General features: G+C 35.1%; 1 protein-coding gene and 1 long non-coding RNA gene across 2 annotated transcripts in view; both read left to right on the forward strand.

Moving 5' to 3' along the window:
* Positions 1 to 24,766, forward strand: part of KCND2 (potassium voltage-gated channel subfamily D member 2) — a 526,794-nt gene that overhangs the window by 23,315 nt on the left and 478,713 nt on the right. The gene's annotated exons all lie outside the window — the stretch shown is intronic.
* Positions 7,132 to 10,355, forward strand: LOC118497158. Its single transcript, XR_004899699.1, has 2 exons — positions 7,132 to 8,535; positions 8,761 to 10,355. It is a non-coding gene; the product is annotated as an uncharacterized LOC118497158 (long non-coding RNA).

Consider the following 24,766-nt stretch of genomic DNA (forward strand, 5'->3'; position numbering starts at 1 on the left):
CTAATTGAAGTCACTCAGGATGAAACACAGTCCTCAATACAGCACTTCTAAATAGTTTAGTAAAAAGGTGGATAGGTTATAGAGCTATTTTATTTTATTTTATTTTATTATTTATTTTATTTCAGAAGGAAAAAAAATCCTGTAGGATGTTTCCTAACACGTTCTGTTTGAATTTATTGTCCAAGCATCTTTGAAAAATTACACAAGTAGATAAGATACACATTCATTATAGCAAAAAGGAGTGTTGTCTCACTACTATAGAAATACAGTTTATTCTTTATTTCAAGAACAAACTGACAGTAACCAGAAGGGATGGGGGAGAGGGATAATGGGGGAAAATAGATAGAGGAAGGGTCATCAGGGAACATGTATAAAGGACACATGGACAGAGCCAAAGGAGGTAGAATCGAGGGTGGGAGGTAGGGATGGGTGAGGCGGGGGGGGGGGGGGTGATAGTAGGGGGAAATGGAGACAACTGTAATTGAACAACAATAAAAAATGTAAAAAAAGAAGTACATTTTATATTGAGTTCAGGGAGAAGTTAGTGGTAAAATCTTATCTGACTTGCTAATTGGTATGTCATGTCAGCAATAATGGATATATATTAAGTTTGAAAATGATGTCAGCTTACCCTTTATAAATGGACAAGCAATTTTTTGAACAATCTTTATGTATATTTCCTGGAAGTAATTCTATTTATTACATTATCTGTCATTTATAAAATCACTAGATCTGATTATAATATTGCATTCTTTCTTATTTATAAAATCACTAGATCTGATTATAATATAAAATAAAAAGTTATGATTACAAAGTACATATTAACAAAGACTTTCATCTACTTAAAATTTAGAGAGAACAAACTGGTTATAACTAACATCTTAGTTTAATGAAAGCTAATTTGGTCTTGATTAAAAGCCATTCTTATAGTGAAAGAATTTTAAAAATCATTAGTGTGGTAATAATATGCAAGAAAAATATGCTTGTTAGGTAAGCATTTTGGCTTGTGAATTTAAATTCTTTACATTTATATGTACAGGGTCCAGCACAAAATAATGCCTTTTTTATTACAAAATCATAAGCATATAATTTCTGTAACATAACAATATCACACCCAAACACACCATATGACATTTTAGGTGAAATGTTCAAATTAAAACTATAAATTATTACACCCACATTATTACCTTACCAGCCACACTCAAGCAGGGGTTACTTCTGCTGGACCCTGTATGTATGTATGTGTGTGTGTGTATACATATATATATAGTCTTAGACATGTGCATAGTACACATACATACATAACAATATATGTCAAAGTATCTATGTTTATCTTGTACTGCCTCTGTTTCCTATATTATACACTTTTAGAGGTCAGGACCTATATCTAACTTAATTTGATCTAATACTGTAGACACTGAATACATTTTTTTGCTACTTTCTATGTTAGTTTTGATTAAAAAGTGTAATATTCTATTTATAAAGGAACATTATCTTGGCTTGAAGATAATGATTTTCAATATGTAGCACTAAGAATTCATATTTATGCCAAGGAAGAAACTCAATAAAATATCAGTTTAGTTCAGCTTTGGCTGCAAGAGTATTATACTGTTCTGTTTCAATAGCTATTAGAAAATATCAAGATTATATTATTTCATTTATTCAGCAAATATTTGAGGTCTACTCTGTGCATGCTCTTGCTCTGTGTTAAGGATACAAAAATTAATGAAGCATATGCCACAGTGTCATCTCACACATGCACACACGCACACACAGAGATTAGTCTACATTACCGTGTAAAGAGTGCAGTCATAAACTTATGCCAGAGAATTATAGGAGCCCTAGAGAGAGATCCCTATGTGTCTAGGAGTTTTGAATGGAATATTTAAGGACGAGTATATGCTTTCAGTGAAATGGGGATGTGCTGTGGGAAGATCATTCTAGATGGAGGGAATAGCATACATAAAGGAATAGGTAAAGCATTTAGCAATAAGACGATTATTAGGTATTATGTGTTTAATATTTACTGTGTACTAGTAACTGCAAAGGGTTTTATGTGGATACTCTAGTCTATGCCTTAAAATAACTTGAGAGATTAAATACAGTTTTTATCACAATTTACACATGAGTAATGCAAAAGTAGAGTCCGAATGCAGGGAAGCTGTGATACAAATGCAGGTAGTCTCAAGCCGGAATTCCTGCTATTAAGCACCCCTGTACAATCTTGAACTTTGGATTGGGACACTCCCAGTATTTCACCGCAGCTTTAAATTATTCCCCAGGGAAGGATTCACAGACAATTGGGCTGTAGTTCCACAGCAAGGGCTCATGGGAATTTTTGAAGTAAATACTGAATATTTAAGTATAATCTAAATCAATTTGACTTTTCTAATGTATAGTACTGAAGATTTAATATGTTTTTCATATATTCAAAAAGTTAGCAAATATCCTTCACATGCTGAGTATTTATACATAATCATTCACTCACCCTCTGGCCGGGTCAGGATTGCATTCATGTTCTGTGCATAAGAAATCTAAGTGTTGATTTTGAGGCTGACATTTCTTCTAATTCTGGAAAGCTGTGTTGTACACATCATGTTCTTTCAACTGAAGTGTTTGATATCATACTTCTAGTTGTGACTTGTGTCCTACAAGTTATCAAAAAGATTCAAAGTGCTGGATTTCATTAATTTAATTCCTAGAACCAAGGAGAGGAAATCTCTTTCAATTTAATCTCTTAAATGTGAATTTTTGATTTCAAATAATTCTCTGAAGAAAGACTTAATGGCAATAATTAACTTCATATTATGCTTCATTCTTACAAAAGCAGAACTCAATATGCATCTATAGTATAATTATATAGAAATACTAATTGTTTATTCGAAAAAGCCTCTTTTAGTTTATAGTAAAATATTCTAAGAATGAATTCTTTATAGCCAGTCTAATTATCTGAGTGTTCTCATCACATCAATTTGGAAGCAATACTGTAATATACATAGTCACTGAGAGAAGCAGTTTTTGAGTACTTACAGAAATGAAGAGTCAAATATTAGAGATAGTCTTTGGAACTGTTGGCTAGGTTTAAAGAAACCAGAGCCAGACCTAGAAAAGAGACATCAAAAAGAAGCAAAGAATGAAAAATGAGAATACCTAAACACTAAACTTTTCACTTGGTTAGCAATTAATTTCTAAGAAAATGTTTTGTTTTTGGTTTTAAAGAATTGCAATTTTGATGTTGAGAAGACATGATTTCATTGATCTTTTTATTAGTTCAGAGGTCTGACTTCACATTTATATTTCCATGATGGCCTTTTAAAAATCAGATTATTTTAAAATAGCTTCTCTGTATCACTATAATTTTTCAGAAACTCTATTTTTTATAAACATTTTTGTTTATGGCTGTTTTATGAAAAGCTGTCATTTCTCACAGAGTTTTTAAGTCCCTTGGGCTTCTCACTGAAATACTTTTTTATGTTTTCTAAATCCGTTAAATAAAAGTTTTGTAATCAATATTAATATTTTATTTTTTTAAGATTGTATTTATTAGCCCTGGCTGGCGTAGCTCAGTGGATTGAGCGCAGGCTGGGAACCAAAGTGTCCCAGGTTCGATTCCCAGCCAGGGTACATGCTTGGGTTGCAGGCCATAATCCCCAGCAACTGCACATTGATGTTTCTCTCTTTCTCTCTCCCTCTCTCTCTCTCTCTCTCCCTCCCTTCCCTCTCTGAAAATAAATAAATACAATCTTTAAAAAAAAAGATTGTATTTATTTACCTTTAGAGAGATGGGAAGGGAAGGAGAAACAGCAGGGGAGAAGCATCAATGTGTGAGAGATACATGGATCAGTTACCTCTTGCATGCTCCCACCTGGGGACCTGGCCCACAACCCAGGCATGTGTCCTGAGTGGGAATCAAATCAGTGACCCCATGCTTCTCAGGCTGTCACTCAACCCACTGAGCCACACCAGCCAGGGTACCTTTTTATCTTTAAATTAATACTTTTTCAAAGTGTGTTTATACATGCAAATCTATTCTTGCTTTGTCCAGTAGAACTTTATACAATGATGGAAATGTTCTATAGCTGTTGTGTTTAATGTAGTAGCCACGAGCCACATGTAGTTATTGAGCACTTGGAATGTGGCTAGAGTGATCAAGGAGTTGAGTTTTCAATATTATTTTATATTAAATATTTAGTAATCACACATGACTAGTAGCTACCTTGTTAGATAGAGTAGTTCTAGTTACTATAGTTCAACTGCTTGTTTAGCTAACTTCATTGTAAAATTAGAATAATGACCAAACAGGGAGCTTAACTGGAACAACCTAAATATCTCACTGTGTTATGGTAGTTTTGAAAGCAAAAATAATAAGTTTTCACATTGAGGACAACCAGAGATATGAAATATACCAGTCCACAGACTACACTTTTCTGGCCCCTTATACTTTTCAGTACAGCTATGCAGTGATTGATGAGTTCGTGATTTTAAATTAAATATTCAGTGTGGTTTGGATGATGGATGATTGAGAGTACTTCCATATCCATCTATACGTTTTTGGTGTTCCTGCTAATAATCTCTAAAAATAAATGTTGGGAACCAATCACAAAAAGTTTTCCATGGTAAGGACATTGATTTAAGTAGTTCTTTTGGTTTCTGCTTTAATGAATTCAAAACGACATTTGTTAGGGCAAATTAGGAATTGCACAAAACAATAAAAAAAGAAAAAACAAATATTAAATAAAAATTCTTTAATGTTAACTATGGACTTAATGAGGTTGTGTTTTACATAGATTAACGCATTTAATCCTTACAACAAGCTTCTGAGGCAGGTATAAATATTAAAATAGTTTCTCAAAGACTAATGTTGGAAAAACTACAGAGAGAATGAAGATCCACTGTTATTCTGCTCACACAGTTAATAATTGAGCATTACTGTTACTGAACAGAAATTGCAGTTCAGCTGCCCACTGTCACCCACAGACAAATTGCAGAGGCAGAGGTTTGGTGAGAAAGGAAAGAAGTCTTCAAAAACCACACAATCTGGAAAAATGTCAGGCTTCTGCCTCAGAGCCCATTCCTTGAAGAACACACAGAGGAAAACTCAGCCACCTCTTGGCAGACCAGTGCAAGGCTGTGCCCAGAGTTCCTTTTCCCATTTAAAATACTATCATTCAGGAATTGCAGGTAGCTGCTGCAACATCATCCAAGCAGCTCAACTTCTTTCCTTGCCACTGTTGGGCCTCAGCCTTTTTCCTGGAGTCCCTGTGTGCAGCTGGCGCCACCATGCCTGTCCCCATGCTTCTTGGCTTGGGGGTCCCCCCAAAGCACTGGACTGCAGGTCTGCACAGGTGGGTCCCAGAGGAAGAAGGACATGCTTCTCCTTTTCCTCTGTTTAAATCTCTAGGCCCAAAACTCTGTGAACACCAAAAGGGTTGGCAACCCCAGTCAATCCCAGCCTTTTCCCAGACTACATTGACAGGTTAGCACCTCCTCCTACCACCAAGACGATCTTTATGGTACATTTGTGACTGTGTTCTGTGGGACTGGAAGGGAGTAGGAGGGCTTTTCTCTCTGTCAATCACTCTCAATAGCCGCATGCATACTTTCTTACCTGTCTTTGCCTGAAGGTGGGGAAATGGGTGGTCACTGGGGTGCTAGCAGCACAGCTTCACTCCCGCTGCCTTGGCATTTTCTGTGGCCCCTCCGTCTTCCCTGGCACCATGCCGGCGTCAGTACTGTTAAACTGTGGAGCTCTTAAGCTACATCTCATATGGCTATTGGCTCTTTTTTAAAAAGATTTTATTTATTTAATTTTAGACAGGGAAAGGGAGAGAGAAAGAGAAGGAGAGAAACATCAATGTGTGGTTGCCTTTCACATGCCCCCACTGGGAACCTGGCCTGCAACCCAGGCATATGCCCTGACTGGGAATCAAACCGGTGACTCTTTGATTTGCAGGCCAGCACTCAATACACTGAGCCACACCAGCCAGAGCTTATATGACTATTGGCTCTTGAATCACTAATGATAGAGTGATTAATACAAATATATCATTTATTCAAATTTGTTATTGTTTGGTTGTGTTTTGTCTTGTTTTCTTAGTAAAACTTTGTACAATAAACAAACTATTAACAGGCAAATGCTGTTCACACATGTAAACAATTAAGTCACAATGAATTAGGAGCTTGATTAGGAGGGAGACTGTCAGAGCTATCACACTCTGGCCATTGTGTGTGTGTGTGTGTGTGTGTGTGTGTGATAAAACTTTTGCATGTGTAAGTTCTCCTGGATATCAAGGTTTTCTACCTTGTTCTTTCAGTAATATTCACATATTCTAAAACACCACATCTATATAGTTTAGACTTTCATTCTGCTATAAGTAAGATAAAATATGAAGAAAAAAACTTAAGAGAGAAATTTATTTCTCAGGTAAGTAAAGTCAGTAGACCAGAACAGTTTTGACTATTTCTTCATCAGAGAAACTGAGATTTGTTTTATTAAGTTCTCCACCAAATTCAGCACATGACTTCTGCCTGTGGTCATGATGGCTAGCAGAACTCTGGATGGCACATCTGCATTCCAAGCAAGAAGAGGAAGAAAAGGGCAAAAAGGGGTAGAGTCCTTACGGTAAATGTGTGTGAAGAGATTTCTTAGTAGTTTCCACATGAGAATACTGTTAACAAGGCTGCATATTGCTAGGCATACCTTTAAGGTGGGTGATCCAGGGGTTTGTGACAAGAGCTGAAACATGTGCGTCCCAAGATTAAGATTTCCTTTTGAAGGTTAATCTTGAACTAGTTTTACTTTGCCAGACTATTATTTTGGCACATATTAGAACTACTTGTGATACAGACAAAGCTCTGCAAATAAAAATACATAACTGGCCAAGGATATCTATCCTGGGTATAGCCAAGTTAGCATTAAGAAAGCCATTGTAAAAGAGTTGATCTCACTGATTGGAACAATGAGGCTAGGCCTTAATACAAATATACATGATATGGGACAAATTCTTCTTTTAGAGCAATTTGGAAAACATCCTCTTCACTAGATTGACTTTACGATGAACTATTTCATTTTAGATGATATTTATACATTTATTTATTCATTTATTTATTTTTAATTTTATAATTCCATTTTGTTGCACCCAGAAAATAAGGTGCAGGTGATAAAGAAAATTTAAAGCTCACAATGAACTCCTCACAAAAAGTAGATGAAAGAACTAAGAACCATTCCCATAGGAATGAATCATAAAGAGCCTGAGTACTGGATTTGCTTACTTATTGCTGACTTGACAGAAAGACTTAGAGAATAAACTAAGAATATTTGGATTGCTATTTAACAATACCAGTATATGTGGTTTTCATTTTAGTATTATCTGAAGCCTGTTGTTTATGTTCAAAATATATAATGAACATTAATATTACTCAGAGAAAAACACTGAGTGGTGAACATATGCTAAAATTACATTTGTTGGTATTATATTTATAGTAACTGATGCATTGTAAAATATTATTATAAATTTTAAAAAGCACAAACTAATTATGATTACAGTGAGCTTTTATTATCATATAGAAACAACTCTACTTCCTCATATTCTCCAAGCTTACTAAAATTCTGATATCATAGACCAACTTTGCATTAAGCACAATAGAGACACAGTGCCTATAGCCACGTTACTTTAAGGGCACTCATGAAAATGGTTTAACTACTTTCAAAATAAGAACAAATAAACTTTTAGGTCAAAATGTTTGATATGTAGTATCAACATATTCATATTTATATTTATAGTCATGTAAAAATTTTATTTTTAATTTTTAAGGGAGAAAGTGGCCCACAAAGGCGAAACTCCCCAGGGCTGTGAAAATTGCATCCTACCCCAGGACAGACAAATAAGAATCTGAAAAAAATACCCCCATTTGGCATTATGAATTGCATAAAATAATCCAAAAAGAATATATAACAAATATTAAATAAAACTCTTTAATGTCAACTATGGATTTAATGTTGTTGTGCTTTACATAGATTAACTCAATCCTTACAACAAGCTTCTGAAGCAGGTATTAATATTATAATCATTTCCAGTGCCATTCTTTCACTTGTAGGCAGTACTATGGGAATACTTGCTTTGAGCAGCAAACTGAATGTGCTGCAACCGCTGCATTATTATCTCCTCAGTAAGGCAATGAAACAGAGTTAGTCACCAGGAGAATGTTGAATTTCCCCTCTCACATTTACCCAAAATCTACATATTTTTGGTGCATTTCCATCCAAGGACTTTAACAGGCTTTAAAGGTTTTTCATTATTATTGTTTTTACTTTTAACAAAATGTTAGAATTCTTTCTACCAACCTATTAAACCCTGGCATTGCTTACTTTGTAAATAAGCAATGCTATGAAAATTGCCACCATGTTGGGTCCAGTTCCATGGTAGTAGTTTCTTCAGAAGAATAAAATGTGGCAACTGCTGAAATTTTGCCACTGCATTGCTATCTTTAGTAGATATAGTATTTGAGTGTTTTGCCTTAAAAATTTTGTTCAAGGTCCTGGCTGGCATAGCTCAGTGGATTGAGCGTGGGCTGGGAACCAGAGTGTCCCAGGTTCGATTCCCAGCCAGGGTACATTCCTGGGTTGCAGGCCATAACCCCCAGCAACCGCACATTGATGTTTCTCTCTCTCTCTCTCTCTCTCTCTCTCTCTCTCCCTCCCTCCCTCCCTTACCTCCCTAAAAATAAATAAATAAAATCTTAAAAAAAAATTTGTTCAAGTTATACAAATAAAGGTAGCACCTATAAAAGCTAAAATTCAAATAAAGAATAAGTGGACTGTATCTTTAATTAATTAACAAAATGGCCAAAATATGTGCCACTTTCAAGTTTGGCATCACACCTGTAAGGTTCACTTGAGTAAGAGAATGTGGAAAAGTGAAACAGGTAGCTGATGACTGTTTTTACCAAAATGTATGTTTGCTAGGATCATCTGTATAATTTTGATATTTCTGCATTATGTATTTCATATATAAGTATAACTTTGGGTTACTTGCTAGAAGTTAGAACAAGCTACACATACTTAATATTTTGCTATGTTGCTATAAGATTATATTTATCTCATACATTTAAATATATGATACAAAGAACTATTTACCTAGTTAAGTCCTTCATTGTAATTTATAGTACTAGTGAAGACTCCCTCAAAGCCCCAGCAAGTTACCTAACAATTTCTCTAACATTATTACTGTAATAGAATAAGCAAATTATTGCATATGCTATATACTTTAAGTGATATTAATGCACTAAATGTATCATTAATGAAGGTTCTGAAAATATTTTACATGTGGCTGAAGTGTTTGAATCTAAAAGAGCTGAATTTTTAGATAAAAGCAGCTGATTTTTTCTACCAGAGAATATGTCTTCTTGTTAGAAGTCATGCACAAAATATATTTAAAAGCATATTTCTTAAGTGAGAACTTTGTGATATTATCTGAGATGCCACCTGTAATTGTTGAGGAGCACAGACAATTTATCAGAATGAATCAGACATTTAGAAGGTTTCAGTACATTTTAGAGGTTACCTAGTCAAAAGCTCTCATTTTGTATGACAAAAGTACGATGTGTAAGGGTGAAGTGATCTTTACAAGGTCACACAGTTATTTAGAGGCAGAGATGGAGGACAAGTAAAGAGAAGCTGTTGGAACCTCCATCTCCTCACTTCCATCCTTTACAAAACACTGTTACTGCTGCTCCATGTCATACAATTCAAAGTTCTACTGCCAATATATTTTCCATCATTTGCCAGACACTTGTTATAAGGAAAAGATGGGAGATGGATATTGTAAGTCAAAACGACCTAAAAATTGTGTTTTGGTAATAAAATTTCCACAGATTACAGCAAGGCAAGAAGAGACAATTACGTCATGAAGGGAGGAGATACCCCAGTTTTCAGGAAACTAGATGAAAAGGTTAATGCCCAGAGATCTATAATCAAAATGACCTATAATTGTGAAAGACACAGCTAGTTTTACTTCTAAGTTACTAACAACAAAATTGATGCTCTTTTACCACAGACATAGAAAACTGCATTTCCTAACAGAGTTGCTCTTTCCTTTTTTTTAAATTAGGGATTTAAGAGGTGAAAGATAAGATTTTTAAATACCTGTCCTTGCAAACTCGGAAAATATATTATATAACCTATGGACTTTCTTCTAAATGTATCATTTTTAATATACAAAGTATAATTTAAAAAAATTTAAAAAATAGTTTGCTTACTGTTTTGCAGTAGTTTGCCAGATACAAAGTTTTGATTTTGGCAGAATTAAGGGAAATTCTTTTTAAACTGTACCCTCTCTTTGGAATTCCAAGATTTAGAACTATTTTCATAGAAATTCATCCCATGCAGGAAATAAGTTTAGTGTCTGCCTTCTTAAGCATCTTTAGATGGGCATTAATAGAGAAGGTACTCTCACTCTGACTATATTATGTATGTATTATATATATGTATATGTATGTATACATATATATAATCTTTTTTGTGTGTGCCAACATGTCTTTTAAACTAATGCCTGCACAAGCAAATAACTGTGAAAAAATTGATCTGATCAAGAAAAGCACAGTGGGATCCCATTTCTCTCTTAGAGTTGTTGAGAGGATTAAATATCATAATACCTGTAAAGCACTTTGCCAAATGCCCATCATAGAGTATGTGCTCAATTACTGTTATTAATTGCAGTTGCAATGGTACTTTTAGCTGTTTGGTTAATAAGGCTTTTCCCACATGGCACCTAAAGATATTCTGAAACAACTGTTTGAAATTATACTTGCACCAGCATTAAATGAGCATGCCAGTTTCATCTGTCAGTACCCCATCAGCATAAATGTGCACTGCTTCCTCAGGCTTTTTTTTTCTTTTACCTATGCTATGCAGTAAAATATAAAGTCAAGTCATTTAATCATAGCAGAAATATAAGTAATAATGATCCTAACATATGCATAAGTAGGAGAAGTTTAATATTTTGAAACAAAATAATACAGAGCATGGAAAGGATAATGACTTTTAGAATGATGGTTGTTGAAAAAAATTTCTTAATAATGTGAATAACAAAGTGAATTACAACTGTTATTTTTTTTCTTATAAGACTCTGCATTGATGAAGACCTATAATAATGTTCTCAAAGTGTGGTCCCCAGACCAGCAACATTGACATCACCTGGGAACTTGTTAGAAATGCTAAGTCACATGCCCTGGCCCAGACAGAACCACTAATATGTAAATTGGCCTATCTCACTCTCTTCTTCCTGCCATGTATCTTTTTCACTCTTCTCTCTCCCACCATCCTTTCCTCCCTTTCTTTTTCCATCTCCCTCTTTCTCTCATCATCCTTCCCTTTCTGCTTCTTCTTTCCTCCCTCTACTGTTAATTGGTGGTTGAAGCTAAACATTGCAATATTATTAAATTGGAGAGGTGATTAATTTGACCCAAATACTCAACTGATTAATATTTTTTGAAAATTAAACATTTTTATTGTTTATGCTATTACAATTTCCACCCCCTTTGACTCCCTCCCCCAGTCTTCCCTCATTTCCGTAGTCAATCCCCATACCATTGTTCATGTCCATGGGTCATGCATATACAAGGTCTCTCCAGAAGGTATCTAGCCATGAAATATGACAAATGGAGATATTTATTGAAGAAGGTACAAGATACAAGAAACATTGTACAAAGGACAATGATGCCTCAGTCCCCTTCAAAGTAGGTACGTTGGGACCTCACACAGTTCTCCCCATCTCCATCATCTCCCCTGTTGTATTTTCATGAATCCCATTGATAGTCTGAAATTTCTTCCCTTTCAAAAGTGATTTTAGTTTTGGGAAAAGCCAAAAGTCACAGGGCACCAAATCTGGGCTATAGGGGTAGCTGAATCATCTGGGTGATTTGATGTTTTGCCAGAAAACTCTGCATGGGGTGTAATAAAGGAGCAGGTGCATTATTGTGATGAGGCTGCCAATCACTCGTTGCCCATAGCTTTGGCCTTCTGAGTCATCCCAATAGTTTCTGCAGAGGAATGTTGAAGCTTAACGTGAAATTTGATGCAGAGTCGTTGCTCTACTCACTCAGTCATTCTTTATGTGACAGCCACACAATAGAACTCAATAGAAGCCACACTGGCCACTCAATAGAACCCACTGCCCCCACTGACAAGTGCAGTGAAGTTGTCATTGTTTATTCACACACATTCCAGTACACTCTCCTTGGCTGCCAGGTTACATCAATGTCATACAAAACATTTTCATTACATTAATAATGGCTGGACTTTTTCTGAACAGACCTTGTATGTTGTTTGTCTAATCCATTCACCTCCTTTCAACCAGTCCCAGCCTATCTTACTATTTTACAGCTATGAGTTTGTTCCTTGTTTCTGTGCTTCTGAATCTATTTTGCTTGTTAGTTTATTTTGTTCATAAGATTTCAGTTATAAGTGAGATCATATGGTATTTGTCTTTTATTAATTGGTTTATTTCACTTAGCATAATAGTCTCCAGCTCCATCCATGCTGTCACAAAAAGTAAGAATTCCTTCTTTTTTACTGCTGCATAGTATTCCATTGTGTAAATGTACCACAGCTTTTCTATCTAGTCATCTACTGATGGGCACTTAGGCTGTTTCCAAATCTTGGCTATTATAAATAATGCTACTATGAACATAGGTGTGGATACATTCTTTTGAATTGATGTGTTGGGATTCTTTGGATATATTGCCAGTAGTGAAATTGCTAGATCAAAAGGCAGCTCTCTTTTTAACTTTTTGAGGGAACTCTATAGTATTTTCCAGAGTGGTTGCACCAGTCTGCATTTCCACCAACAGTGCATGAGGGTTCCCTTTTCTCCACATCCTTGTCAGCACTTGTTGTTTGCTGATGTATTAATGATAGCCATTTTGGCAGGTGTGAAGTGGTATCTCACTGTGATTTTAATTTGCATCTCTCTGATGGCTAGTAATGTTGAGCATTTTTTCATATGTCTATGGACTCTCTCTATGCCCTCTTTGGAGACTCAACTGATTATTCAAAAAGCCTCGATAGGGGTGCATGTCTTTCTTCAGCCTGGCCTTCTTTCCACTGCATGGAGTCTGCTAACAGATAGGAATACTGGTGAAGAAGCTTCTTATTTTCAGAGTCCTTGGAAACAGTGTCTCTCTGAATATAATAGAATTTCAAAGCTTACTTATTTAATCTTTCATGCTTAAAATCCAGACACTGTATTATATTCTAGGTGAAAGATTGCTATTTCATTATTATTAAAGGAGGAATTGTGTCTTCCTAGCTATAATTAGCTACATCAGCCTTCACATCAAAAGGGTAGTAATTTTCTGAACCAGAGATTTGAAAAGTAGCAAGAAAATAATTTTACAAGTGTCTTTTTCAAGAGCATGAATATTGAGACTTTAGATTCAAATTATTCCATTGAAAATATATACAAGTTAAGCCAGACATAAATTCATATTCTACCCACCTTCTGTTTTTGTGGTGGTCCTTACAATGTTGCTGACATTTTATCTCACCCTGAAGCTTTCATGAGGACATGGCTGGATATATGGTAAACTGAAAAAACTAGACAACCTGCAATAAGGGAAATAAAGTAGGTGGCATGTCTTCAACCCAGAGACAATGAGGGTTTTTTCCTTAAATTGTAATGAAACAATGATAAAGTCTTACCTGTTTGTCTGCTTCTCACTTTAGTTTCCTCTTCCATCAATCATGAGCTCGTTTTTCTCAAAATACAATTCCACTTACATATTCCACCTCAAAATCCTCAGTGACTACAGTCTGTGTGTGGATTGCTTGGTCCTTGAACTTCCAAAGCATTTTCTCCCTAGATTTCTGTGTCTAAATTCATCACAAGTATAGCCCAAGTTTATAAGCTCTTAATATTAAACTTTGTTATGGCTAACTTAATTTTGATCCTGTGAGAAGAGTCTTAAATTCTGAATTTTAATGTTTTATAAGAGCCTCACCACATGTGACAATCCAGTTTGTGAGTCTATTAAACTTACCCGGCTTTCACCTTTGGCAGGGCTCTTAGCATCTGTAAATTCTTAATATGTAGACAAAAATGCTTTTAAGGTAGAGTTGTTTGAGGATTTGTTGAAATGACATATATAAAGGGGCTAGCACACAGTGGGCCCAAATTGATCCTTTTCCAAAAATTTTGTGCCTCTTCCCTTAGCATTGGAAATCCTCTGTTGCTGTTTGATCTACTTTCAATACCTCCTCTTTCATAATATACCACTTAGACATTGCCTCACAAAATTTACAGGTCTTTTATTACCAGACTATAATCTATTTATTGGTATGGTAGTCAACTATGCTCTTATCTCAAATCCAACCATTATTTTTATTAAATATTAATATTTTGAATAGTTGTTTATTATTTTTAGCTCTTTATAGTTTCTTGTTTTAAGGAAATATTGAATAGTATTTGATAGATTAAGTTTTACATTGAATAAATTAAAGATAAAATAGTCAAGTTTAGAAGACAGTGAAATAAAACAAGTTGAAATATTACACAGAATTCTTTTTTTCTTAAATATATTTTATTGATTATGCTATTACAGTTGTCCCATTGTTTTTTCCCCTTTATTCCGCTCTGCCCTGTACTACCCCTCCCACCATCACTCCTCCTACTTAGTTCATGTCCATGGGTCATACATATAAGTTCTTTGGCTTCTCTATTTCCCATACTATTTTTAACCTCCCACTCTCTTATTTTGTATCTACCATTTATGCTAATTTATGCTTCTTATTCCATGTATATTTGCCCCCATTCTCCCCCTGCCCCATCCCCACTGATAACCTTCCATGTGATCTCCATTTCTGTGAATCAGTTCCTGTTCTATTTGTTTGCTTAGTTTGTTTGTTTTGTTTTGGTTGTTGATAGTTGTAGGTTTGTTGTCATTTTACTGTTCATATTTTTTATCTTCTTCTTAGATAAGACCCTTTAACATTTCACATAATAAGGGCTTGATGATGATGAACTCCTTTTACTTACTTTATCTGGGAAGCACTTTATGTGCCCTTTCATTCTAAATGAAAGCTTTGCTAGATAAAGCAATCTTGGATGTAGGTCCTTGCCTTTCATGACTTGGAATCCATCTTTCCAGCCCCTTCTTGCCTGCAAGGTTTCCTTTGAGAAATCAGCTGATAATGTTATGGGAACTCTTTTGTAGGTAACTGTCTCCTTTCCCCTTGCTACTTTTAGGATTCTCTCCTTATCTTTAACCTTGGGTAATGTAATTATGATGTGCCTTGGTGTGTGCTTCTTTGGGTCCAACTTCTTTGGGACTCTCTGAGCTCCCTGGACTTCCTAGAAATCTAATTCCTTTGTCACATTAGGGAAGTTCTCTTTCATTATGTTTTCAAATAAGTTTTTAATTTCTTGCTCTCCCTCTTCTCCTTCTGACACCCCTATGATTCGGATATTGGAACATTTAAAGTTGTCCCAGAGGTTCCTAAGCCTCTCCTCATTTTCCTGAATTTGTTTGTCTTCATTCTTCTTGGTTGAATATTTATTTCTTCCTTCTGTTCCAAAATATTGGTTTGAGTCCCAGTTTCCTTCCCATCATTGTTGGTTCCTGTACATTTTCCTTTATTTCACTTTTTATAGCCATCATTTTCCCTCTATTTTTTTTATCATATTCAACTGTTTCTGTGGGCATCCTCATTACAGGTGTTTTGAACTGTGCATCTGATAAGTTGGCTATCTCTTCATTGCTTAGTTATATTTTTTCTGGAGCTTTGATCTGTTCTTTCATTTGGGCCATTTTTTTTTTTTTGTCTCAGTGCACCTGTTATATCGTGAGGGGCAGAGCCTTAGGTGTTCACTAGGGTGGGACAACCCAAGTCATTGTGTTATAACACTGTCATTGGAGGAGTTGTCCAAGGGGAAACAATGGCACTTGCTCCACTCTCTGCCAGCTTTCAGTTACTTCCTTCACTACCCACAAGGAAATTGGGCCCTTCTGGTGCTGATTACCCAGTGGATGGGTAATGTGCCCATCCTTCTAGGGTTTATGTGCCTTCTAGGACCCTGTGGGCCTCCCCAAAGAACTCTCTTGTGTGCCTGGGAGTCTCTACAGCCGCCTCAACCCTCACAGGATTTTTCAGTTAGAAGTTTGAGGCATTTATTACCTTCGTCTGGAACTCTGGGTTGCATGGTCTGTCTCACTCCCCAGTTGTTCCTCCCAGTTTATGCACACGTGAATGTGGGACTGCCCAGTCTGCCAGCCACTGCCTTGCCACAAGTCCTCTCCCCCCATCTGCCCATCTCTGCCCCTCCTACCAGTCTGGATGATTGTTTCTTCTTTACCTCTTTGTTTTGGGACTTCCATACAGTTCAATTTTCTGTCAGTTATGGTTGTTCTTTGTTTTTAAATTTGTTGTTGTCCTTCTTCTGGTTGTGCAAGGAGACACAGTGTGTCTACCTATGTCTCTATCTTGGTCAGAATTCTTACAAAGAATACTTTTCACACTATTATATACATTATATTTAAGATAAGTTTATTAGTTTTGTTTTTCCTACCACTGTAAGAAATAGATGTGTTTGCAAAATGTATTACTCACTTTATGAGTATATTCTTCATCAACTAATAATTGTCAAATTCCTCAAAAGACTTTTCTATAAAACTCCTTGTTTATGACTATATATGTATGGGTGGACAGGATGTTTATGTGTGAGGAACTTTTTCACATGCTGATTTTTACATCTTCTATATATTTTTCTCTCCTTTAACCCAAGTGCTTTTTTTCTTAATTTCCAGGAACTTAAAAAATATGGTAAGACCTGAAAAATCATCAGGGATGGCTAGAAATAGGGGAAAGAAGAGAAGAGATATATCTAGGAATAGGAGAAGGCAGAGAAATAGAGAATATTTACACCATTTTTTGGATTGGTTGTTTAACACTTTGCCTCTACAACATTGTATTATCATATAAAAGCTTCAGCTTAATAAAAGTGAATAGAAAATGAAAATTACACAAAGTTTGATAAAATTATTAAATCACAAATCATATGAGTAGCAATTCTTAAAATCAGAGAAATACATATTTAAGACTCATGGATGTGTGTGTGTGTGTGTGTGTGTATAATTAAACTAGTTTTTCATGTCAAAATTGGTAGTAACTACAGCAAATAGAGAAGGCCAATTTCTCACGCTATAAAGCACAAATCTTCCTCCTAGATAAGAAAGTGCACATTATAGTAGTTCTGGGTGATTCTTTGACTTGGAATGCACTATAGCTTTTGATTTTTCTAGATATCTGAACTAGTGTCAGAAGAAAAGAATTTTGTAAGACAAAAATTTCAAAAATACTTTTTAAGAGAATTAAGGGAACTGAACCCTTAATGTCTGTCAATGATTTAAATTTAAATTGAGGACTCTCTGAAGAACATAAAATAATATGTTGTGATGTGTAAACCATCCTACAAAATCACTAGGTGTGTCACTAGCTGAATTTCAAAATGAGTTAGCTAAAATATTGCTAATCATTTCTATGACAGTAATTACACAGAAATATTAATTACCACTTTTAATAAAAGTCTGAACTAAAAAATTTTATGATAGTGGCTGTTAAGAAATACCTATTTTCACAATTGCCAAAACGGATGTTTATTCCTATTAATATAAATGTTATAAGTATTTATTTCTGGCCCTGGCTGGTGTGGCTCAGTGGACTGAGCACTGGTCTGTGTACATAAAGGTTGCCAATTCAATTCCCAGTCAGGGGACATGCCTGGGTCATAGGCCAGGTCCCCAGTTGGGAGTATGAGAGAAGCAATCTATTGCTGTTTCACACATCATGTTTCTCTCCCTCTCTTTCTCCCTTCTTTCATCTCTCTGTAGAAAATGTATAAATAAAATCTCTAAAAAATATTCATTTCTAATATAATTGACTAAAATTATTTTAGGAGGTTGAACATTATCTAACTACAATTGAATTAATACAACTGAATTTTTAATTCAAGGGAATAATATTAATTTACTGAATACCCTAAAATCTTACACCGTAAGCTCTGATACAGATTGTGAATCTGGGCAACTACCCTACTCCAACTTTGGCAAAAGATATTTATTCTTAGTAAATATGAAACTGCACTTCAAATAGTGAAAAATAAAAAATATTTAAACCTAAGCAGCATTTGAACATTGTAAGGATTTTTTTTGTGTGAATAATTTTATTTAATTGTATTTTTTCCATCACTATTTATCCCCCTATATCCCCTCCCAAGCAGTTACCACACTGTTGTCCATGTTTCCTTTTTCATTTTTGCTTGATCCCTCCACTCCCTAACCTCTACCTCCAATATCTGTCACCCTATCTATGAGTCTGTCTCTATTTTGCTTGTTAGTTCACTTCGTTCATTAAATCCCACGTATGAGTGAAATCATATGGTATTTTATTTCTCCAGCTGGCTTATTTCACTTGGCATAATGTTCTCCAAGTCCATCAATGCTGTCACAAAGGGTAAAATGTTATTCTTTTTATGACCAAGTAGTATTCTGTTGTGTAAATGTCCCATAGTTGTTTTATCCACTCATCTACTGATGGACACTTGGGCTGCTTCCAGATCTTGGCAATTGTAAATAACACAGCAATGAACTTAGGGGTGCTTGTGTTCTTTCAAATTAGTGTTTTGGTTTCTTTATATAAATTCCCAGAAGCGGGATCACTGTATCATAAGGTAGTTCCATTTTTAATTTTTGAAGTATCTCCATACTGCTTTCCACAGTGGTTGCACCAATCTGTATTCCCACCAACAATGCAAAAGGGTTCCCCTTTCTCCACATCCTCACCAGCACTTGTTGTTTACTGGTTTATTGATTATAGTCATTCTGACTTGTGTGACATAACTCACTGTGGTTTTGCATTGCATTTCTCTGATGATTAGTGACATTGAGCATCTTTTCATATTTCTATTAGCCATCTGTCTGTCCTTTTTGGAGAAGTGTCTATTCAGGTACTTTGCCCATTTTCAGTTTGAATTGTTTTTTGGTGTTGTTTTATAATTTCTTCATAAGATTTGTATATTGACCTCTTATCAGATGTATCAGCAAATATGTTATCCTATGCAGTGGGTTGTCTTTTTATTTTGTTGATGGTTTCCTTTGCTGTGTAAAACCTCTTTAGCTTGATGTAGTACCATTGTTTTTTCTTTTGTTTCCCTTGCTGAGGAGATACATCACGAAAAAAATATGGCTATGAGTGATGTCTGAGATTTTACTGCTTATGTTTTCTTCTGGGAATTTCATGGTTTTAGGTCTAACATTTAAGCCTTTAACACATTTTGAGTTTATTCTACTGTGTGGCAAAAGAAAGGTATCTAGTTACATTTTTCAACACATATTTGTCAAAGTTTCCCAACATCATTTATTGAATAATTGGCTAAACATAGTTTATTCAATAAATGGTCCCATAAGGTTTTCGTTGTAAAGTCAAAGTCTACTCATAGGTTCACTTTTGTAACCCATGCTGTGTTTTAATGTAAGTTTTCATGTCTTAAATGATATGTTTCTTTCCACTTCTAGAATTTTCTCAAAATCTGATATCATCACATAAATAGGCATCTCCCTTGACTTCATTATTATAGGGGAAATAAAACCTTCACAGCAAATAAAGGGAGTTTACATTATTATAACCAGCCTTTTCCTAGTATTTATATTTTCTTTCAACAAGGCACATTATCAGCAAATGGTGAATATTTTTAGAAAATAGCATGTGCAAATTTTGGTTGTTATTGATGTACAAAGTGTTAAAACAGCATACAAATTTGGAATAGTGATGTACCCACTGAGTCTTTGTAACCTAAACCAAAACTGTGCCATCTCTTCAACACAGTGCATTCATAATGCCATGATATTTGGGTAAGAACTATAAGCAAGTTTTCTTTCTCTTCTTCATCTTAAGAGTATTTTCAAGAACTAAAATTGTCCATTATTTTCATTTACGTAATAGAAAAAGGTTGAACAAGTAGAGAAATGTGTTTAAAATTGCCTATGTGGTCAGACACATGTTGTATCACAGCATATATAACTCATGTTGCATAATCTATTCAAGAAGCATGGCTCAGACATCTGAGTGGAACATGCCAGTGTGAAAATTAGAGTTACTCTTTAGAACTGGAGCAAGCTTTAATAGCTGCTGTGCAAGCTCCTGAAACTAGACACCGTGAAGATTTTCTAGGCTATTTCATTAACAAATTGTATCTCTGCACCCTGCATTTCTCTATTTATTTATTGAACAGATAATAGGAAATAACTACTTTCTTTGTGAAGTAGTAAATAATATGGCAAAAGGATATTAAATGCACTGAGATGTGAAGAAGAGCTGAAATGTGTGGGTTTTAGAATTTTATGATGCAAGCCTTTTTTTTCATGAGTACATGTAAAGTAAACAGATATATTTGGGTTGTTTATGTGAAGAATCACCAGTTTAACACTGCAGCTGGTGAAATGAGAGTATCTTAAATCCAGAACTTCTGCTTTTTCCTGGAATACCACTTACTGAAGGGATTTTCTAAAGAGAAAAAAAAAACCTCTCTCTTTTACTTATCTATAGTCCAGCTTCAAATGATATAAAATATTTTATGATTGTAAAGGTAGTTTTATGTCCATGCTTCTTATAATCACTATGTGGCTCCTTTAAAGGTGATAGGAGGGCACCAGCTCCTGTAGTTTAACATAGCTTTATCCTGTTTACTGAAATAGTTCCAAGCAGGACCATGCCGAGATAATACATTACCATTCTTACAGCAATCAGCATGAGAGTTCTCTTAGTTTGTCTTTTGAGTGCTTAGCAAGATTTTACAATTTTTTAACAGATGAACAAAAGCTCAAGTAAAGAAAAAATGATAAGAGTTAACATCTCAAGGGGCATGGGCACTGTACTTTTTATTATCACAAATAATTCAAATTATATTTGTCCATATAAGTTGCTCATTCAGTGGCTATTTTGTTGTTTTTGATTAGAGAAACATATCTTACATATGATCATTTTGGTTTCCTTATCAAGAAGTCATATTTATATTGTTCAGAGCAGTGTGAGTTAGGAAATAATGGCCTCAGAGGCAGGTATGACTAGAATTAATTTTATATTTGACCAATTATCAGCTGTGCAAATGAGAAATAGCCTAAACTTGTCTGAGACTCAGTTTCCTTACATAAATAAAACAAATAAAGGTTTTTAAATTATTAATTTGTTATTATTGACACTGTTACAGATGTCCTCCATTTTCCCCTCCCCCAGCCCCTCCAACCAGCCAACCAGCCTCGGCCTTCACCCTCCCCCGCCCCCCCCCCCCCACCTCCGCCTGCCCCCTCCTCATTCCCTGCAGGCCTTCTTCACATTGTTGTCTGTGGCTGTGGGCTATGCATATATACATGCATAGCTCAATAAAGGTTTTCAGTTTACAAATTAACTTGAACACAGTTCAAGTGTTCTGCTCCTTTCTGAGATATAATTAAACTAAGAAAATGAATTTTGAAATATATGAACCTACAAGGAAAAGGAGAATAAGAGAGGAGGTGACAACAGATGAGTGGTTATAAGTTTTTAAGGAATGGAAAATATGTGGACTGTGGTAAATGACTCAGTAGGTCAGATAAGCTAGACTTCCAAAGAGAACACCAACATAAAACAAGCCAATGTTGCTGCAGGAAACATTCAAAAGGTGGAAATACTTGGAATTTTGTAAAACATGGGTAAGGAATCAGTTAAAGGCTTCTCAGGGGTGGAGTTAGACCTGCATCCCAGTGTTTCGCTCTGCATCTAAGCAACTACTTTCCCCTGACCTTGCTAAACATGTGTTTCCTTCATGGAAATTCAGCCAGAAAGCCTTTGTAGAGAGAGAGGTTTGGTGCAACAGAGAATGAAAGGAAGGTACCACATTAAAACTAAGAGTGTTTACAGAAGGTTGACACTATTTTTATGTAACTGGATACGTCTCTAAAGGAAAAACAAGTAACTTAGAATAAGAAAGTTTCCTTAGTAAGTAGTTAAAATATAACATGAAGCATTTGTCTAATTAATTAATTAATTAATTAATTAAATTCTTACACAGCTTATGTTGTGTCAAGCTTTGTTTCAAGTTCTTCACAAATATTAGCTCATGTTAATTAATTCCCAATACAGCCACGTGAAATTGTGTTACTGATAGGCCTCCACACTTGATTCACCTAGCCCTTCAAATTCAATCTCTGATCATGTTCCTCTCCAGCTTAAAACCGTTCAGCAACAGCTCTCTATGTACAGAAGTCCAAACTTTTAATTTTGGCATATAACAAAGATTCTTTATTGTCTACAGCACAGGTGGCACACACAAGGCCCATGGGCCAAATCCGGCCCTCCACTTTGTTTTATCTGGCCCAGTACCTTGTTTCCACCCCGTGGCAGTGCTGAGCTCTCACTTAACTGTTAAGGAGTGGTTACATTTATACAGTCCTAAGATTACATTCAGCCCTTTGAAGGCAGTCATGAGGCTGACATGGCCCCCAGTGAAAATGAGTTTGACACCCCTGGTCTACAGCCATGGGAATTTCTTTGTAAAATCCTCTCATACATACTTCTCTTTACACATGCTATCCTTTCTGCCTTTCACTCTTTAGACAGACACTTGTGTACTTGAGGATTTCTATAGTTTCTTCAAATCTTATTTCAGTTGTTACTTCTGTGGTTCTCTTCCTGACTTTTCCAGGAGGAACAGTTGGGTACTCTTTTTCCCATGTTTCAGAGCACATGGAACATTTCTCTGATATAGCAGAGGGAGAGAGAAAAAGAGAAAGAATAACATTAATGACACAGTGTTAATATTAGGATTAAGAAGAGCTTTAAAGTATGTGAATAAAGAATAAGTAATATTTCAGAAATGAAATCACTTGTATTATCTTAAAATTTTTGTATATATTACATCTTCTATAACATCAACAAATAAGTAAACTCATAGAATTTATCTTTGTGTTAGTAGTATACCATATATTATTTATAGTTTCCATGGACAATGAAGAATGATTAACTTGATTTGTCCTCCATTATGTTTTTCCTTAAAAGAAAATAAACATTTATGATAGATAATTGACACCTATCAACTATTTTTTGCATAAAGCTCACATCACTATCTGGCTTAAAACATGCAGAGTGGCACAATAAGAGGACTCTTTTTCCGTGTCTTTATTTTCCAAAATAAGCTTACTAGTAAATGCAGTGTTTGAATAGTGTAATTAAAGAAAAGTGAATGTATATTATAGAAAGTTAAAATATACTTTGCAGTTTATATTTCATTTGGTTGTTCAGTACCTTAAAGTCATTGTGTCATCACTTTCATAGCACGTATATTTTCTTCCTCTTTTTAATTCAGGTTCCTGATAAATAGAGCATAGATGCATGTCACACTACCTTGTTAGCAAAACTGTGCTCTTTGGGGATTTGAAGTTTCCAGGGACTGAGTAGCCTCCTAATAAAAATGATTATTTTAAAAATCTTTTGAAGGGTTTTGTAGTGGCATTTATTATTAAAAAAAGAGAGAATATAAATATTTGTCAGAATTTTCCATTATAATTATAGTAAGAATTTTAATTTATTTTAGAGTTAACTGGGTCAGAATGGGACATTTTAATTTGAAGAAGAGTTGGGAATGGGTCCAAAGTGTCTAAACTGCCTTCTTTTAGTAATAGCAATGACCAATATTTATTGAGCACCTACAATGTTACAGTACCTATTCTCCATGGATTATTTCCTTGTGTTCTTAGTATACTAAGTGACATTACCCACAATTTTTAGATGAGATAACATGCAGAATTGTAAAGTACATGCTGATTTATGCAGCTAGAAAGTGATGTGTAGAAGATACTTGGAAGATGTATATGATTCACTTGTGGATATTTAAAAGTTGACATCTGTGGTTATGACAAAGAACATCTGTACAGGTAGCTTCAAAGAATATTTAAACTCAACTAAATTTCTCAGGTGTTGTTCACTGCCTAACTCATTCAGTGATAGTTACAGTTCTAGCTGTGATGGATGAGCATGAAGAATTATCGTAGACACTACTGAATAAATACTTTTAAAATGAGTAGATATTCACAATAATAATGATAATTACCACAGAATAAAGTTGAAGGAATGATTATATGAATGGATACATGGATAGGGGGATGTCTCCACCAACTACTTTAAGAAGATCAGAAAGGGATATTTTGATATATTTTTGAAGTCTGATGAGATCTTTCTGAACATTTTGCACAAATCCCAGGCTTCCAGCTCTTACAGTGTTACTTGGTCTAGACTCTAAAAGCCTCTAACGTGACACAAGACACTTAAACACATTATTCTATGGGCTTTTACATTGCAGAAATCTGAAGTGAATTTACTTGTGATAGCTTGGTGATCCATTTGGAACTTTATCAAACGACCCTGTACACATGGGACCAGAAATGGTCTACTTACTAATACATTTCCAGTTTTCTTTGTTATCACATGAAAATTTCATGAGGAATATTCTTTATCTGGTTTGGCAGAATGTTGGATTGAGGCATGCGTAGATAGAGATGCTTGTGGGATAGAAATGTAGCTTCTATTAATGCTGATTAGGAAATTTTTAAACAAATCAATTGCTGTTCATTCTGTTATCCTAACAGCTACAATATTTCTGTGGTATACATATATAGGTCAATATATATTTTTATATATCTACATGTCTATATCATGAAAAGTAAATGTGGATGGCATGTTTCA

This window comes from Phyllostomus discolor, chromosome 10 (assembly GCF_004126475.2).
Source record: "Phyllostomus discolor isolate MPI-MPIP mPhyDis1 chromosome 10, mPhyDis1.pri.v3, whole genome shotgun sequence".
Classification (NCBI taxonomy): Eukaryota; Metazoa; Chordata; class Mammalia; order Chiroptera; family Phyllostomidae; genus Phyllostomus; species Phyllostomus discolor.